Consider the following 19,981-nt stretch of genomic DNA (forward strand, 5'->3'; position numbering starts at 1 on the left):
TTTAGAGGAGGTTTTAGGGAGGATCTCAATAGAATATTCATGAGCTTTATGCTGTTGTACCCAAACAAGATTCATTCCTTTAACTTCTTCTGTCCTTGGGTGTGGTTGGCAAATGGCAGTAGTAATTGGATTCCTGCAATCTAGCTCCCTGAGTGGGATGATTTAAGCCATTTACCCTATGGTTGGGGAGAAGTACAAACCATTTACTCTTAAGCGTCCTTTGTTTAGGGAGGATAGGATTTACTAGCTGGCTGCAAACTGCTCATGTAACTATCGTTCTCAGGTTCCCTGTTTCACTTGTCCTGGCTCACAGTCCTGTCTCAGAAAGACCAAACTAATTCACATCTTTCTTTTTAAGGGAATTAAATTTTGAGATGAGAACATTTAGGCAAGTTTTCTATTTAATTCACAACTACAGGGAAATCTAGATTAATCACAAAAGCAGTTTACAACCTTCCGGTATTATTGAAAACAACACAGGCTATGCAAGCTACTGCTGATGTCTGAATTCCAGTTGATGGGCTTGGTAATTGAAGAAACAAAACAACCCCCCCAAATTCTAAGTACTTTTGTTTAGGTTTTTTAGGTCCCAAAACCTATGGTTGAAGTAGGGAGCTTCTGCCTCAGTGAATGAACATATAGCTGCGGTTTACAAAGGGCAGCTAGGCCTGGCTGGTGTGACTCAGATGGAGCATCCTCCCATAAAACAAAAGGCCACAGGTTGATTTTTGGTCAGGGCACATACCTGGGTGGTGGGCTCAGTGCAAAGCATAGGAGAGACTGATGTTTCTCTCCCTCTCTTTTGCTCTCCACCTTCACCTCTCTCTAAAATCAATAAGCATCTCTTTGGATGAGAAAGAAAAAAGAAAGTAGCTATTTTCATGGGTAGTAATTGGAAACAGGGCAGAAATATCTGTTTGTACAAAAAAATAATAACTAACAAATAAAGCAAACCAGATGAATGTACAACAACAATAAAACAAAGTAGGCAAAAACAATATTTTTTCTCCTGACTTCAGCCTCAGCTCTGGGGTGATGGGAACTAAAACTAGACTCATTAATATCAGAGGGCCCTAAATAGAGTCAGGGAGTCATTAGGGAGATCAGACTTACACATATTTGCACCCGGATGAGTTTGGGACTTATGGACTTCTGTGCTTGCTGTACAAGTACACCCTGGAACCCTGGGCTTTGTTTTCCCCAGAGGGTAATTTGGGTTGCTACCTGTATCTATGTCTCTCAAATTGCAGCTCTCTTTGCTCAAATAAGTGCTTTTGTTCTTCATAATAGCCCAAAATTAATTTTGGTTTACAGTGGTCCTTTCTTGGAAAGAGTCTACACTAGCTTGTCTGTGTTTGCTGTCCACCGAGGCCCCTTCTTCTCCCTGCTTCCTGCTCCTCAGTGCTCTGGGAGTGCATCACCTTAGGGCCCTATCTAGTGGATTTCTGGTTGGACTCAGCAAGTGGGAAAGATTGGCAGAAGATTGGCGGGCAGGAAGAAAGGGAGCCTGGGACAGTTCTCCCTAACTCACTCTGTATGTTGGTGCCAGGTCTCTAATTTTAACCAAGCCTCACAGCTCCAGGTGTCATTTCCAAGGGCACTGTTTCCTCTGCTTGTCCCTTATTCTCAGGAGGGCTGATGGCCTCCCACTGTTGTAACAACAGCCCCTGCTGTTTCCTTAACTTGTCCACAGCTCTGTGGGCCACAGCTCTGGCCCCTTCACCAAATTCTCTTTGCTTGAACCATCTGGCAGGAATTCTATTTTCTGCTGGGATACAGACATAGATTCTCTTTACCACCCAAGCTAACTTAAGTAACTATCCACTAGTGACCCCCCACATTTTTTCATTACATTTTTGTAATGAAAATGTCGTTACATTTTTGTTGGTCTTCTCATTAGACTATTGGCTTATTGAGGGCTAAGGCTGACCTAGTACATTATCAGTTAACCGATACTGCCTGAATGAACATGTAATTGTACGTTAAATAACTGGGTCTAAATGCTCTTCTGAGACAAGTTATATACACTTTACTTCTCACTTTCAGTAAACACCTGCCACATTCGGCCCTGTGCTAGGTGATGGGAACAGAACCATGAACAAGACAGACACACTCATGACCCTCAAAAAATTTATGATCTAAGGGAATGTTTAGGGAGTTGATAAGAAAATGGATGGTTATGGTAGTGAGGAGGGAAGGGTATTTTATAAACATCCAAGAAAAATCTAATCCAAATTGGGAGTGGGCAGTCAGGAGCCATCTGAGCCAGGGTTGGCAACTTTAGATGCCTCACGGCCAGACAGGCAATATAAATGAGTTAGTTCTGTCCAGGTGGGAGCTGAATGAACTAGACAGAGCACACCCTGTCCAAAGTGGCCACTGCCTTCAGCTTGAACAAATGGAGTCCTATGGTCATGTGGTGTCAGTGTCTGTTCCCGATTTTTAGGAGGAGTCAAAAACTTGAGATTTATTGTTAAATGTTCAAGACTGATCCAAAAATATAAAAACACTAAGGGGAACAAAAAAAATGCCACCAGACAAGATGCTACTAGTCTCCCATTACTCACCTAACTACTGGTCAAAAGAAGGAGCAAGAGTTAACCAGGTGAAAGTGTGTGGGTATGTGCATGTTTGGGGCAGGGGTAGGTGCTCTAGTGGAAAGAGGGTTTCAGATAAGAATGGCATAAAGAGATATCCAAAACAAAGTCAGGGCCTGGCAGGTGGACAAATATAGTATAACTGAAGAATAGAATGTGAGAGAATGACGCGGACACCGGCCTGCAGTGTCCGAAGTATTATGGATGTGATGTGAGACAAAGTCACATGGACTACCAAGTCCTGTGGAGGAAAAGAGATGGAGCGGCCACTCTCTCAAGAGGAGAGCACCCTGACCCTTGCCTTGACGGGCTTTTATTGGGTTCAATTTGCACAGATATAAAGCTCATCAATCATTGTCAGGCAGAAATGATTAAATGATAGATAACATTCAAAGAACTCTGAGGGCCTATTTTGAGTCAGGGTCAGATTGCTAAAAGGCCATAACATTTTGGGGAAACAAACTCCTTTCAGGCTTGGACCCTCATCATTTAAATTGAGGGTATTAGCAAAGTAGGTTGCATAGGATTTTATGCATTCTTTCTTAGGCCTGATTGCCCCAGGGAACCTGCCCTTTCTAGCACAGGGCAGCACCACCTCCAGCATTGTTTCAGGCTTAAGTGAGTCAGGGGAAGTAAGGCAGCCAAGATATTAGGAGACTTCTTGCTGACAGAATGAGGACTCAGTCTATGTCAAAGCAGAGGGGCAAGAGTCCATCATCCCCTTTTCCTATAGGCCCCCAAGTCCTTCCCTGGGGGCCCCCTATGATCGTGCCTGTCTTAGGTCATCCCTCCCTTGAGGAATCTTACCCATCATTGGCTAACCAATCAAGTGTTGGGGCCAGGGAGGGTGAAGTAAAAGGAGTAGAGGCAGCATCCCTGCCAGGGAGATAAGCTTTGTCTCCTTAGTGGCTTATGGTCCCAAGGTCACTCACTCAGCCTTAGCCATTGGGGGTTACAGCTCCTGAAACCACACAAGGCAGTTCCCAACAAGAGAGACATGGCAGGAGAGGAGGCTGGATAGGCAAACAACAGGGCCAGACAATGAAGGATCTAACAGGCCTGATGTGGTGGGCACTGCTGATTGTCTTACCCTAGCCCTTCTTCTTTGCTGTGTTGTTTAGCTACTAGGTAGCATGTGATTGAGAGAAGGGAATGCCCCTCTTCACATTAGGAATCTCATTCCCTTTCTAGAATACAATACTTGCCAGTGAGACAGAGGGAACAGTACTTTCTTTGCACAAAGGTTTTCTTGCTCATTGAAAGAATCAAATACAAGCAAACACACCCTTCCCCTTTTCATTTTCCCTGTGGCTATATTCTAGCTGTCTTCTGGGGATCAAAAGTAAAACCAACCCTAGAAGACAAATCAATATACTGGAAAGACAGAGCATCCAGATGAGGAGACCCTACATTCATGACAAGGTCATTGAACAGATGAATGAAGCAGGTCTGAGACTTCTTATTATTCGAAGTATTCTTATTGTTGGCACATTATCAGTGTTGTGTCATCTGATAATTATCACAGGAAGTTCATGAACTGAATCATCAAGTCAGGGAGTTGGATCTTGATTCTCCGGGTACTGGGAAGTCACTGGAGGGTTTTAAGGAGAGAAGTATCACATGAAGATCTAAGTTTTAGAGGGATCACTCTGGCTGCAAAAGAGACAAATGATTGGTGACAAGGAGGAACCTGTACATATGTTTCATTTTGCCTATGAAACTCTAGGATCCTTGAGGGTAGGAGTCGTGTTTCATTTGTCTGTCACAATGCTTTTTGTATGGTTGGCACTCAGTCTTTGTTCAGTGAATAAGGTCAACTGCTGAGTGGTTATTTCCCTTCCCTGACTGCAAGAAGACTTAGGGTCAGCCTCCAGCTGTGTCATATATAAAGTACCTATAGGTCCTCGCCAAGAGTTGCCAGTAAACTTTTTAAACTTTTTTCTTTTAGGGGATACAGTATTTCTATAGCCAAAACCAGCTTCATCATTTATAGAGCACACCACAAAATAAATACGTAGAGCCTTTTGTTCAAATAGATAAAGTGTCATTACAGGTACTAAAATATAAAGTATGTTTTCCTTTTTATATTTTTCTTACATGTATCTCTTCTACTCACACATATGTGCCATTGACTTCACTTATAAAACATAAGTTCACAGAATTGTTGAGAATTTAAAGATGACCCTGACTGGTGTGGTTCAGTGGGTTGGGAATTGTCCTGCAAACCAAAATGTTGCCGGTTGATTCCTGATCAGAGCACATACTTGAGTTGTGGGCCAGGTGCCTGGTCAGGGAGTGCGGGAGAGGCAGCCAATCAATGTTTCTCTCCCCCTTTTTATCCCATCCTCCTCCCCTCTGTAAAAATAAAATCTTAAAAAAAAAAAAAGAATTTAAAGATGGTGAGACCAGAGCATTAAATCTCCAGCCAGGTCCCATTTGAGTGTGGGTGTCTGAGACAGCACAGATCTCATGCCCATGAAACCAATGTTGCCTGGAGCCCAGGGCCTCAGGCTGTGGGGTACACAGTGAGATGAGGGGGTAGCTAATGGGGAGGGACACACAGGGTGGGTCTCTAGAGTACTAACTACATTCTAGTTACAATTTGAGTGGTTTTATGAGTACAGTTTACTGCAAATATATGTTTTTATGTACTTCTGTCTACTTATGTGGATAGTATTCCTAACAACACAAATTTAAGTGACTTATAAAAAATAAATTCATTGTGACTCTAATAAATTTTCTAAATTACCCTCTCCTGGGAACTTGCCTAGTTTTCACGATTGTTTCAAAGGGTTCTATCATCTCATTCATTCCCTTCTACCTTCTCAGGACTGATTCAGACTCACAAGTTCCAGATTGCACATGTCTCCATGATCCTACCCACAATAGGCACACTCAGAATAGAGTTTAGGAATGAATTAGAGTTAACCCCCTCCAAAAGCATTGACAGACCAAAGAAGACCTATGTCACATATCAGAAAGCATGACCAAATCTATTCAGTGCACGGGAAATGTTCACCAGCCCCATTATGAATGAACTGTTTATCCCCCATAGGCCTTGTTTTTGGATGAAAGACCAGAACCAACTTCCTCTCCAAAAGAAATAGGATTGGTAGTTACGCTAACAGAAGAGTTGTGCATGCCCTTAACCCTCACCCCAATGGTGTGGACTCCAGATGCCTCCTTCAGCTGTCGGGGCAACACTGTTATTCCTGTCTCTCAGGTCCATTTGATAGCTGAGCTGTGTACCCCTTGCCCACCTAACTGAATGATTAAATGCCAATTTCTTATTGAGAGTGCTATACTACAGCAGTCTTCATGTCAAGCAGTGAGCTACAAAACATACTTGCCTATCACATTTTATCAATAGTGCCATCATTTTGATGACAGAAATTATTTTTTAATTTTATTTGAACCTTTTTGGAATTAAGATAGCCTTGCAATCAATGGCATCTTCTATTCTTTGTCAATGGTCATGCCATAGTTGCCGTCGCCTGGGCAGGCTCTGACATTGAAAGTGCCAGCATCAAAACTTGCAGAATGGGGATCAGCAGCCTGGAGGGAAAACCCAGGATCACAGTGGAGCACTGCTCTCCCTGGAACCAAGGGGCTGTCAGGGTGTAATGGGGGAGAGCTAGACCAGGACATTTGGAAACATCCTCAAATCAAGAGTCACGAGTAGGCTGACTTTTCAGAAAAATAGCATGAGCGAAGAGCCCAGCACCCATTGTGGTCAGGGCCTCTTAAAAAAATGACACGTCAACAATGAGCTTGGGGGTCCCACAGAATGATGTTGGGTGGGAAGACAAACTGAACGTGAAGAAGTTTTAGGGGTGTCTGAAACTATTAATTTCCCTCATATTTTCCTTTGTATACATGCACAAGAGTGATGATGATAAAAAAATCTATGTCTAACTGGGATGGTTATTATAAAAGAAAAACAAACAGAAAATTACAAGTGTGGGGGATGTGGAGAAAGTACAGACCTTGTGGGAAGGTACAGTGGTGCAGGCACTGTGGAAAACAGTCTGATGGCTTCTGAAAAACATTCAACATAGCATTATCATACCCAGAAATTCCACTTTTGGGTAAAAACCAAAAAGGGTTGAAAGCGGGGACTCAAACAGATATTTATACACCCATGGTCATAGCAGCACTATTCACAGTGGCCAAAAGGTTGAAACAACCAAAGTGTCCTTCCACAGATGATAGCATAAATAAAAATGATATAGCCACATCACCAAAAAGTAATGAAATTCTGACATAGGCTATAAGGCGGGTGAACCTTAAAGACATTATGCTAAGTGAAATAAGCCAGTCACAAAAGGACAAATACAGTATGAACCTAGAATAGTCAAATTCATAGACAGAAAGTTTGAGTGGTGGTTCCCAGGGCTCTGGAAAGGGAGGAATGGGCACCTGCTGTTTAGTAGGAACCGAGTGTCAGACTGGGAAGATGGAAAGTTCTGAAGGTGAACAGTGGGGACGGCTGCACAACAACAGGAATGTATCTGATGCCATTGAACTATACACTTAAAAATGGTTAAAATGGTAACTCTTGTATTATACATTTACTATAATAAAAATCTGCCTTATTAAACCTATACAAACTCTATTAATAATTACATAACAGTTTTAACTGATAAGAAAGCCTTTTGACATAATTAATTGGCAGCATTTTTCTTTTTTATTGGTATATAAACTAGTGGGGCCTCTTTTAGTCAATGACCTCCTAGGCTTGTGAAATACAGCCATACGACTGACTACCTTCATCTCCTCCTTCCACTTAAAGAAGGCCCAATTGAGAGGTTCAGCTTTGAAGAGGAAACGTTCTACCCAGCAGCTTTACATCTGATCAGTTAAGATTTATTCCCTGCCCAGCACTGTTCTGGGAGCTGGGACTAGAGACCCAGTTCTTGACTTCACTGAGTTTATGGATTCTTGATCAGGCAAAAATAATGCAAAATTCATAGGTAGAATTATAAACTCTGGAGCTGAAATATGAAAAGCATGGTTCTAATCTAAACTCCAGGCAAGTCACTTTGTTTCTCTGGTGTCATCTGTAAAAATGAGACGTTTGAATTAATTTTCTGGGGTCCCTTATTACTTATCTGTATCTGTGGAAATAGACAAAATATTGAATATGATCAAAGCGAGGCATGAAAGAATGTAGCAGAGACAGGGTTTGCATGCCCCTCAAATGGATCCCCTTTCTCCTGAGCACGGAGTTCAACTACATTTTTCAGTGTCCCCAGCAAATAAGTGGGGCCAGGTGACTGTGGCCATGCAACCATGTCAGTCAGAGATTAGGTATGCCCCTCTCCAGTCTGGCCTTCCACTCTCTTTGCCTGTCCATGGTGCCCTCAGAGGCCACTGTTGAAGGTGACTGTGCAAAAAGGAAGGTGCGTCCTTCTGGGGAGGTCATCTAGGGAGGTTGCCGAGCCCATGTGGACTGTGATGTGAACAAGAATTACATCATCATCATTAAGCTACTCAGATTTTGTTTTGTTTATTCAAATAATTAGCCTACCCTGAATAAAACAAAAGCAAAGTATGAATTCAATAATGTTTCTTTAGATGTAGAAAGATCAGAGGGAGAGATCATTGACACAGGCCCTAAGGCAAAGACAAAAGTAGAGGCAGCATTCCAGCTGGTCAGGAGCCCACAGATTCAACATTTGGAGATTCGGATGCGGTTTGTTATGAGAGCTGAGATGAATATTTGATGTGGTAACCCACCTCAAGTCCCAGCCCCCACACCCCAGAGACACACTTCCAATGATGTCCATCATCCAGTAGTAATACAAAAATATGCAGATGACTCTGAATGGATCCTGTCCTGTAGAATTAAAATATGCAGCTCCATAAAGAAGCTAAGGCGTTATACAGCTAGGTATATTAACTGTGCAGGTGTTGTTGAGTTAGCGCTCACCTGAGGTCAGTCTTCAATTATAAGCCAGGAAACCTGAGAAGAGGAGGTGAAGCAGGAATGAGACTGAGTACATGGAATCCCCATGGTGCCTCTGGTGTGCAGTGTGTTGCCTGGGTCTTTCCAGGAAGGAGGGAAATATGAATTCCAAGTCCTCCACCACACTGGGAACAGCAGTGTGAGCACTGAGGGGCAGAAGCCACACCCACCAAGCCCTGCTGGTAGCACCCCATCCAAAAGCTGGGTCATTGCCTTCATCCTGGGGCTTTAGGTAGGGTGAGGGAGGAGAGACGAAGAGAAAGGAAGGAGAGTTAGTCAAGAGGAATGGACTTAACCTGGTAGAAGGTAGCTTGTTAAAAATTCTAAGGAAGGGGTAAAACCTTCCTAAGTGGTTCAGGAGAAAATGTCCAAAAGGTCAGCTGGTCCTCCTTCATGATCTCCTTACTTTAAGAAGGGTTAACATTTAGGCAGAAAGCAAAACGAGAGGTTATTTTCCGTAATCTACACATAAACCCCTGCATTCATATAGCTTCTAGAAGGGATGTCAGCCGTCCCAACAAGACTCTCTCAGCGCTGTGCTGTAACCTTAGACCCAGAGACATCAGGGAAAAGCACTTTTGCAGGTGAGCGATGATTGTGCATTGATTGGCCTTGGGCAGAAGTAGAAACAGGGATGGCAACAGATTAGAAGCACGCTGGGGACAAGGATGGCAAACAGAACCTGCATGTGCTGGTCCCTCTGTCTGGAAGAATTCTTCCCATTGCTGTCTGCATGGCTGGCTGCCTCACTCTTTCAGCCCTCTAATCTGACCACCGCAAGCAAACAGGAAACACCTCAGGAAACAACACCATCTTCTTACCCCGCTTTAATTACATTATTACATTATGTAATACATCACATCTCCTTCATTACATTATTTTCCCTGTCAGACATTGAATTGTATCTATTTGTTCATCTTCTATGAGGGTATGGCCTCTGTTGTATTGTCTGCTGTGTCCACAGGGCCTAGAAGAGGTCCCTGGAACATAACAGGATTCATAAAATACTCACTGAACAATCTTGCTAAGCCACGTCAGTAGCTAATGGCTGATCGAAGGGAGGGTTGTATTGATTTGGAGCATCAGAGAATGGTGATTAGTGACTGATATTGTGCCTGGCCATAGGGAGGTGGAGCCAGACGGCAGGCTGGCAACATGGCTGCCTAGTATGGCGGTTAAAAATGGTACTGAGTTCGGACTTCCCTAATGCACTAGGCAATAAGTCACCAATCTGGGTTTATGGGTGGAAGAAGTGTTATAATGAATATGTGGTGGCAGGGAAGGAGATTTCTCCTCACAAGGCACACAGGTCAGGGCGGAATGGAGCTCTTGTGGGAATTAGAGTGGATCAAGGAGTCTGTGGGAAGTAAACCGGGTCTAGGGAGGTGAAGCCCTTCACAGAGTCAGTGCTCAGAGGCTGCATGAGGAGGAGGGTTTATGTGAGATCTTGCCCAGAGTTAGGAGGAAATGAAAAGAGGGACCACTCCATCTACTGCCATCCTCTGGCCTTCTCAGCATCCTAATGTCACCCTGAGCTATCCTGCCACCCTGCTGATTGAGAGCAGAGCTGTGAAGAATTCACAAAAGAGGAGAAAGTGGAGAATTAATGAGCTTGCAGGTTAATAAGTCATTAGATAACATCCTTTAAACACACCTTAAGTTTGAACCTCTGGCATAATTTCTCGTGGTCTAGTATTGAAACTTCCCTCATTTTCTCAGACTCTATCAGACCAGGCAATACTTGGATTCTTTTCTATAATATTTTTCATTGTAAATTAATAGAAAGCTCTTAAGTGACTGTGTTAGTGCCATGCCAGTGGTGGGAGTCCACTACCCCCCAATATTTCTCTTTTTGAAGTAAATAAGTGAACATCACTGAGCATCTTGGAACTAAATCTCCTGATTTCTGGGATGGGACACAGAATGGATGGGCATATCTTTATTCTTCCCTGCAATATGTATTCTTGTGTAATCATCTCCTTCTCATTTCCTAGAGCCTCTCCCAAATGATGACAAACATAACGCAAACACCACTTGCGGGAGAGATGGTCTTTTATTAGTTCGTAGAAAGGCCTTAATTTCCTTCCAGGCTCATCTTTATAACTGGGAAGCAGCTGATGGTAGTGAGTGAGACAAATAGATCAGAACAGTGAACATCAGGGTTTAGAAATACGGTCTGCTTCTCATGGCAAAACACAATAATGATCAGCAGGGGCCTTAAAACAGGCTTTACTTTACTCTCAGGAAGAATTGTACTATCACAGTTTTCTGCTAGATTAAGATTGGAGTTTTAAATGATTTCATTGTGTCTCTCTTGAAGTAGTGCCACTTTATCTCTGGAGATGGAAATAAAAAAGTTGCATATATATAATATTTTTTCTGAAGAGCTGTTTGGATTTGAGAACCATTTTCTCATGCAGAAGAGACGTAGAAATATCAGGAAATTATGCAGGACTCCATTTCGGTGATCACCACAGGGGATAATGCAGTCAGTGACCAGACCAGAGTTCCTGCTTCTGGAATGGAGGTTCTTTTTATGCAAATAGAATTATACACAAATGATCCCAAATCTCAGGTTATTTATTTCTCAACTGCTCACCGTGCACTTTTAAGCAAGAATTGAGTTCAAAAGCATTCTAGTTATAGACTGGATATATTATATATAACTTGTGCCACCTGCATGCCCCCTTTCTGCACTAGTGACTTTGTTGATCCTGCTTGAAATCAGCAGCCATTAGGGTTTATTTCTACAAATCTACACACTCCAGCCCAGATACCGTGGATCATTAGTGGGCACCAATGGAGGCTTAGAAAATGAGCACCCTCCAGCACTTGTCACTTCACTTTGACTTGTGCCTGGTCTGATGAGGTGGAACGAGTCAGCCAGTGAGGCTTTTCTCCCAGCTATGACATTAAACTTACATAAAATGAGACAGTACACTGGGCTGAGGCAGTGAGATCTCACCAGAGACAGTCATAAATGTGCATCTCCCCAGTCATTCAAGGAAAAGATTCCACCAGATGGCAGGAGGCCTAGTGACAAAGAAAGCTAAAGGCACAATGGAAAGAACCATCTGAGGCTGCACCTTGGAGAGGAGAGACAATGACTGTGGACCAATTACTACAAAAAAGTTGAAAGTGCTGGTTGTGCACCTGATACTTGCTTTCTGAGTGATTCAAAGAGCAGAAAGGCTAGCCCAGTGTCCAATGAATGCAGGTGGTTCATGTGGGCAGCTTTTGGGCCTTTCCTGATCTGTCCTCACCCAGGCCTGCACTGTGAGAGCCACAGGAGGAGCTCCTGCAAGGTCGGAGCAGCTGGACCTCCTGAAATATTTCCACCATTTCTGGAGGCCTTTTTCTTCCATGTGGAGCTCTCCTCCACTCAGCTGTGCGACATCCCTGCACCTGCAATGCGTTAGAGTTTGGGGATCCCTCGCCCACTCCCCTCCACCCAACAAAAAAAGACAAACCATCCCAGAATGACTGGGAAGAAAGCCATAGCCTAATGAAAAAAAAATGAGGGCCATTATACCTAGATGATAGTTACGAATTTATGCCAGAGACAAAGTACGGAAACTACCCTGCTGACGTTTTTGTTGCCAAAACAAAGTAAACTGGTAGAAGTCCAGAGAGGCAATTCCTTCCTTTTAAATAGCATGTTTTTTAGGATGACCAGCTGGTTCACCTGGGCTGTTTCCAGGGTCAGCTCCTGGGCAAACCAGGATGGTTGGTCACCCCCTACCTTTAGTTATTATCAGAGCAGCAGGTTTAGGATAGTATTATATAAACAAGTAAGTTTTGCAGACTCATATAACAAAAATCTAATTCATGATTCACTTCCTCAGCTTTATCTATAGACATCAATGCAATCAACTTAGGAGGTAGATCCTAGTGACTCTGAGTCAGGCTCTGGGGACTTGAACAGTGGCTCCAGCACCTACTGGCCATATGTACCCTGATAAGTTATCATTCAATTCCTCTGTGACTCAGTTTCTTTATCTATAAAGTGGGGATAACAGTGCTGCATATGCCAGAGGATTGTTATCTGAATTAAATGAGCTAATACACAGAGGAGGCTTATAACAGCACCTGGCACNAGCATGTTTTTTAGGATGACCAGCTGGTTCACCTGGGCTGTTTCCAGGGTCAGCTCCTGGGCAAACCAGGATGGTTGGTCACCCCCTACCTTTAGTTATTATCAGAGCAGCAGGTTTAGGATAGTATTATATAAACGAGTAAGTTTTGCAGACACATATAACAAAAATCTAATACATGATTCACTTCCTCAGCTTTATCTACAGACATCAATGCAATCAACTTAGGAGGTAGATCCTAGTGACTCTGAGTCAGGCTCTGGGGACTTGAACAGTGGCTCCAACACCTACTGGCCATATGTACCCTGATAAGTTATCATTCAATTCCTCTGTGACTCAGTTTCTTTATCTATAAAGTGGGGATAATAGTGCCGCATATGCCAGAGGATTGTTATCTGAATTAAATGAGCTAATACACAGAGGAGGCTTATAACAGCACCTGGCACATACTGCTTAATATGTCTTAGTTTTCGTCATCATTATCACCATTATTTCTCTTCTCATAAATCCCAAATTACCACAGGTACAATAAGGGTTAAACAAACATAGCTTTTTTTTCACTGTGTTAAGCCTTCATGTCAGTACTTAGCTGTTATAATCCCTATGTCATTACACAGTGTCTCCTTTGAGATCCAAGAATGCGATTGTTTTTTCTTCTTGATTCTGCACTGACCGGGAGCCTTTACCCATCCTCTGGCCACATCTGTTTCATTCTTTTCAGAGAAAGGCCTCAGTTAGCATCCTCTGCCAAAGCTCTCTCCTGAGCCTGTAGTTCAAACGCCTTTTACCTGCTGTTTTCCATCTCTGCTCTAGGCCTCTGACTGCCTCTCCAACACACGTGCATATGTGTACACACATACCTATATCCACACACCCACCCATCACACACTTGTGCATACACCTCACACAAATACACACACATACATTTTTACATGTGCACATACACACATCACACATCACACATATATGTGTGGGTGCACATATACACATACAGGCACAGAGATACACACAATGCTGTGCACCACACTCCCAGGGAGCCGTGGACTCCTTCCCAGAGAGCATGATGGAATGTTTCCATGATTTCCACATGGATTTAAAGGTGGGTCTTTTCCCTAATGAACCTTTAGGGAGGAAAAAAGATGCTTATAAAAGGAAATTATATGTGGTTTTCTTCTCTGATATGTTTCAAATATTAACTATGTAAAAGACTATATCAAGTATCAAAACTTTGGTGTACATGCCGGTCATTTAACTTATTCAACAAAAAGTTACAACTGCATTGTTTGTAGGACTTACTTGTTTACAAAATGTTTCCTGACAAGTTATTTCATTTAATGAGGAACTTCTATGGTCAGGCATTGTATCTGACACTGTGAAATTGTCTGGTCTTGGACTGAGGGTGTGTCTGCTTTGAGGGGAGGGCAGCTTAAATGTGAACTATTTGGAGCTGAGCTTAGGACAAGAAATATTGCCTGGAAGTGGGAGGAAGAGGCTGACCTGGGTCAGAAAGTACAGCTGTGGTCAAGCATCATGTTCCACTGGGTAAGTACAGTGGTTCTGATTTTAGACATGATTAGCTCTAAGTGACCAAATGGGCAGCTGAGGAAAAGCAGCGGAAGATGGCATCCTGGTTCCTGGAGATCTGCCCATGGCATGTGGAGAGGGAGGTTTGGGAACCTGGAGACAGGAAGCTGGAGACAGAGATGGTGACATGAGGGTAGGCTCAGATAGCCAGGTGGGGTGGATCTGGGGTGGCACATCAGATTGTAGAGGAAAACCAAGGAAGGAGAGCATCGTAGAATGAAGTTCAGGCCAGATAGGAGGTGGAGATATACAGGCTGGAGGGATGCTTCTAGTTTTCCATACGTTGTATGCTTGGAAGGAAAAGAGACACAAGGGTGGTAATGGTATCTGTGGCTGCATCTCCTATTGACCTTACCTCAGGCCCAAGCATCGCAAGAAGGGACTGAGAACTGTTAATCTACGTGCCAGTCGGTGTCCTGGTAGGACACAGGAAACATATGTAAGTTGGGTAGCTAGAAAATTTTATAAAGAAGCTATTTATAAAGGTATGAGCAAGGTTAGGGAAATCAACAGAAGAGAGAGCAGTACCCAGCACTGGAAACAACCATTACCAGCCCTAAGCTTGTGTAGAACCCAGAGAGCGTGGTGGTATGTGGAGAGGGCTCTCTGACAGAAATGGTAGCCTTCTTCGGCTACCATTTGTATGATAGTAATTACCCACTATCATACATAATTATTATATTATTGACTCTATTCCATATGCTACATATCATATCCCTATGACTTAGTTTATAACTGGAAGTTTATACCTTTTCATCCCACCCCTCTTCCTTCCCATCCCTCACCACTTCCCTTCTGGCAAATATTGGTTTCTTCTCTGTTATCTATGGTTTTGTCTGTTTTTTTTAGATTCCACATATCAGTGAAATCACATGGTTATTTGCCTGATTTATTTCAGTTAACATAATACTTTCTAAATCTATGTTGCTGCAAATAGCAAGATTTCATTATTTTTATGGCTGAGTAATATTCCATAGTATGTATGTACCACTTCTTTATTCATCTATTGATGCTTCTTCATTCATGTATCGTTGCTTCTACATCTTGACTATTGTAAACAATGCTGCAGTGAACATAGGGATACATATATCTTTTCAAATTATTTTCATTTTCTTCAGATAAATATCTAGAAGTAGAATTGCTGGATTCATTCTACAGTTCTATTTTTACTTTTTGGGGGGAAAATCTCCCTACTGTTTTCCATGGTGGCTGCACTAGTTTACAATCCCACCAGCAGTGCACAAGGTTTCCCTTTTCTCCACTTCCTCATCAACACTTGTTGTTTAGTGTGTTTTTGAAAATAGCCGTTTTGACAGGTGTGAGGTAATATCTCACTGGGGTTTTGGTTTGCATCTCTCTGGTGATTAGTGATGTTGAGTATCTTCTCATGTATCTGTTGCCCATCTGTATGCCCTCTTTGGAGAAATGTCTAATCAGGTTCTCTGCCCATTTTTTATTTTGAGTTGTATGAGTTCTCTATATATTTTGGATATTAACCCTTTATCAGATGTATCATTTATAAATAGCTTCTCCCCAGTAGGTTACCTTTAGATCTTGTTGATGGTTTCCTTTGCTATTCAAAAGATTTTTTTTTATTTGATGTAGTCCCATTTGTTTTTCCCTTTGTTGCCTTTGCCTAAAGAGATGTATCTTTTTTTAAAGAAGATGTAGCTTAAAAAATTACTGATAACAGCAATGTTGAAGAGTTTACTACCTATGTTTTCTTCTAGTAGTTTTATAGTTTCAGTATTTACATTTAAGTCTGTAATCCATTTTGAATTTATTTTTGTATATGGTGTAGGAAAGTGGTCCACTTCTTTCCTTTTGCTTTTCCTTCCCCCCTTCCTTCCTTTTCTCTTCTCCTTCCTCCCTCCCTCCCTCCTTCCCTTTCCCCTGCCCCGCTTCTCTCTCTCTCTCTGTCTTCTATCTGTCCAGGTTTTCTAGCACCATTTATTGAAGACACTGTCTTTATCCCATCCTTGCATCCTTTGTTGTATATTAATTGACCATATAAGCATGGATTTATTTCTGAGCTTATTATTCTGTTCCATTGATCTATAAGTCTGTTTTGTGCCATTATTATACTGTTTGGATTACTGTAACCTTTTTGTATAGTTTGAAATCAGGCAGTGTGATGCCTCCAATTTTGTTCTTTCATTGCTTTGGCTTTTTGGGGTCTTTTGTGGTTTCATATAAATTTTAGGCTTATTTGTTCAAGTTAGTGTTCTAAATTTCATTAGTATTTTGGTAGAGATTGCACTGAATTCATAGATTGCTTTGGTATGGACATTTTAATGATATTAATTCTTCCAACCCACGAGCATGGTATATTATTCCATTTATTTATGCCTTCGATTTCTTTTAACATTGTCTTTTACTTTTATTTTTAAAATATTTTATTTATTTATTTTTAGAGAGAGGAGAAGGGAAGGAGCAAAAGAGAGAGAGAAACATCAATGTGTGGTTGCCTTTCCCACGTTCCCCCACTGGGGACCTGGCCTGCAATCCAGGCATGTGCCCTAACTGGGAAGCAAACCGGCAACCCCTTGTTTCACAGCCCATGCTCAATCCACTGAGGTGCATCAGCCAGGGCTTATCATTGCCTTTTAGTTTTCAGAGTACAAGCCTTTAACCACTGTGGGGTAAGTATATGGCCATTCCCCATCCCATGACTCAGGGATAGTCAAAAGGAGTATGTATTGTTTTGCAAATGGATTGAAACTTCTTCCTTACCACCTTTTGGGAGTGGCGTCCTGTCCTGTGACTGCTTATTGACCTTTCCTTTATACTGAGGTGGTGCTGTTTAGAGTCATGCATAAGACACAATGCCTCTTTTGTCTGGGACCCCTTAAAACAAGTTTCAGACAGAGACAGGGGTGTACTATCCTGCTTCACTGACCTGCCACTATTGGTGCCCCTTGTAATGTGAGTAATAGAGGCTATGTCTATTTCATTCAGTCATCCTTATGGATTTTTCAACTTATCTGAATAAACAGTCGAGATCCCTGGGCTTGACATCCTGTATTACAGCCACTTTGGCTAAATGTATTCCTAAGTATTTTATTCTTTTTGATGACATTATAAATAGAATTATTTTCTTAATTTTTCATTCTGATAATTCATTATTTGTGTATAGAACCCAACTAATTTATAAACATTAATTTTTATCCTACAGCTTTACTGAATTCATTTATTAGTTCTAGTAGTTTTTAATGGAATTTTTAGAATTTTTTATTATAGCATCATATCATCTGCAAATAGTGACCATTTAACTTGTTCCTTCTCCATTTGGATACCTTTTTTTTTCTTGTCTGATTGCCGTGGCTGTTACTTCTAATACTATCAATAAGAATGGGCATCCCCTTCTTGTTCCTAGTCATAGAGAAAAAGCTTTCAGCTTTTTACTGCTGAATATTATATTACCTATGGGTTTGTCACTTATGGTCTTTATTATGTTGAAGTATGTATCTGATCCAGATTTTTATTCCTGCAAAATTTCAATCTTTGGCAGTCTTGCTTGGATTGGTCACCAGTTTTTTATTTGTCCAGGGCTACTGGACAAGTGAGTATTAAGAGGCACCTTGGGGAATATCCTGAATTACAAGCATAATTTTTCTTGTCCCCATTCAACTTCCCTTTGGTTATCATAACCCCAGACAATATGGTGATCACTTTTCTTCCTACTGGTTTAATGCCAGGAGGAGGCCAAGATGACCAGAAAGCAGAACCATGACTGTTGCCTCAGGTGAAGCATTCCTTCTTTAGATACTATTAATTCTAAACTGTTTGCAACCAAGATTTTGGGGACAGAGTCCAAATATTCCAGTTCTATATGATATGTTAGTAAGAGAAGCCACTTCCACCTGAAATATTTGGTTGCCAACATTCTAGAGGAATGGTACCATATGACAGCAGCTGGTTTAAGGCTTGTACTGCTTCCTGAAAGATAACATGCCAACCTGTCAGGTCCTTCAGCAGGCCTTTGCACCATTCTGTCAAGAAAGCTATAGGTAATAGGACATATGGGAGGGCCAGTGAATTCCATGCATGAGCCCATTGTCCCAATTCCTTTGCTATAAAATGTATCCTCTAACCATAGGAGATCTTATGTGGGGTAATACAATGATAGATAAAATATTCCCTAAGACCATGAATGGTAGTACCAGCAGAAGTGTTTCAGGTGAGGAAGGTAAGTCCGACCCTAAGACAACAAACTACTGCCCCTTGGGGACATAAGTGATTTAATGTAATCATTTTTTTACCAAATAGATGGATGATCCATCAACAGAAAGATGCCATATCAGGGCCTTAGTTCTGGCCCTGAAACTGACAGGATGGACACTCAGCAGTGACAGCAGCCAGATCAACCTTGGTGATGGAAAACACATGCTGTTATAGCTATTCATAACCTCTATCCTTGACTCCATGGCCACTTTGTAAATGGGCCCCTCAAGCAAGGACCAGGAAGTCTTGGGAAAGAGGATGAATGGCATCTGAAGATTGGTCTTGTCCACTCAATTATTGAGAGTCTTTTCCGCAATGGGTAACCACCGGGGAATAAATATCTTCTGAGAGTTTTATTACCTCTCCCTTAGAGCTTGTGTCATTAATCTTTCAATCTTGTCTTTAAAAAAAACACCCCACCAACCAGCCAAACCAAAATAAGTGTGTACACACTGCACTTAAATAAGTGTGTATTTATTTTTCAGGCCACATGTCTTTCCACATGAAGTGGACAACCAGATGTTCTACCTCTAGGTTTGCCCACTCAGAAGGGCTGACTTCACCATTGTTTTTCAGGGCCACTTTAAGTGGGATTTTACTGCAGCAACCATCTACTTTCTTTCCCAGCCATTCCCATTTTACTGATCATAAGGAACTTCCCATGAGGCCGTCTGTTGAGGGAGGAGAGGGAAAGAGGAGGGACAAGAGCAAGAATCATGGAACTATGATCCATTGGCTCAGGCAGTGTACTCATGCCTTTCAGACCTGCTCTAGCTCAATTTTATATTTACCATTTTGCATTTTATAATGGAATGCTTGTTAGGCATGTCCTCTTATTATTTGGTAGATCAAAGAACATCTCATTCATGGTGGCCAGATGAGATTGCACAGTTACTTGGTATCTGTAGTGGATTACAAATGCCTGCAAATTCTTTGTCACTCTCTGTCATCGAGAGGTAGATTTTATTTCCTCTTCTCTTGAAAATAGAATGATCAGCCAAGATAATGTGGTATAGGGCCAATGTGCCACTGTGTCACTTTGTGATAGGTCTGGACATTAAAAAGACTGGAAGAATTCATTTCTCCTCTCCCTTCCTCCCTGGAAGTCAACTATCAATCTGTCAAAAGCCCAAGTGTCAGAGAGAGCTTACAGGTAGGTGCTCTGGTCAACAGCCACAAATTCCTTAGTCAACAGCCAACATCAACTACCAGCCACGTTGGATTTGATGAACAATCTTCAACTTTCTAGGTTAATTGAATTCTCAAATCATGCAGCTCAAGCTCATATGCAACATAAAAATTGCCCAGCTAATCCCAGTCAACCCAAAGAATCATGAAGGATTACAAATAATTGTTTTAAACTACTAAGTTAGCTTAAATAGCAATAACAAAAATAGAGTTCCAGGGTCAGGTGTTCGGTCTCCATTAGGACTCGGTAGCATGGCAGGAGCTGCTTCTCAAGTAGAGATTTATCAGCAGATGAGGACATTGCATTTCAAATTACCACAGTGTTA

The sequence above is a fragment of the Sturnira hondurensis genome, unplaced genomic scaffold (assembly GCF_014824575.4).
Source record: "Sturnira hondurensis isolate 20B ecotype Veracruz unplaced genomic scaffold, ASM1482457v3 Scaffold0009178, whole genome shotgun sequence".
NCBI lineage: Eukaryota > Metazoa > Chordata > Mammalia > Chiroptera > Phyllostomidae > Sturnira > Sturnira hondurensis.